At 48.2% G+C, this 218-nt stretch overlaps 1 protein-coding gene across 1 annotated transcript in view; it reads left to right on the top strand.

The window, feature by feature from the left end:
- Positions 1 to 49: 49 nt before the first annotated feature.
- Positions 50 to 218, top strand: part of LOC119594477 — a 1,849-nt gene continuing 1,680 nt past the window's right edge. Inside the window, exon 1 of the mRNA XM_037943513.1 lies at positions 50 to 140. The gene's annotated coding sequence lies outside the window, so the exon portion shown is untranslated. The remainder of the gene's footprint in view (positions 141 to 218) is intronic.

The following is a 218-nucleotide window of genomic DNA, read 5'->3' as shown; positions in this document are numbered from 1 at the left end:
TGGGTAGAAGCTAAGGGGGGGGGGGGGCTCGGACCAGAGGCGTTGGAAAGGGCATTGGTATATAAGGATGCCCATGGAGGCGATGAGGATATTCCAGCGACACAGCAGCATTAGCACACTTCTGCCGTCTTCGAGAAAGGGTATGCTTGCGTGTGTGTATATATGCGTGTTTGTAAAGAGACATATCTACGCTTTTGTCTATTTTCTTACCTAATATA

The sequence above is a fragment of the Penaeus monodon genome, chromosome 34 (genome assembly GCF_015228065.2).
Source record: "Penaeus monodon isolate SGIC_2016 chromosome 34, NSTDA_Pmon_1, whole genome shotgun sequence".
Taxonomy (NCBI): Eukaryota; Metazoa; Arthropoda; class Malacostraca; order Decapoda; family Penaeidae; genus Penaeus; species Penaeus monodon.
The sequence above is the reverse complement of the archived record's forward strand: the minus strand, read 5'-3'. Positions and strand labels throughout refer to the sequence as shown.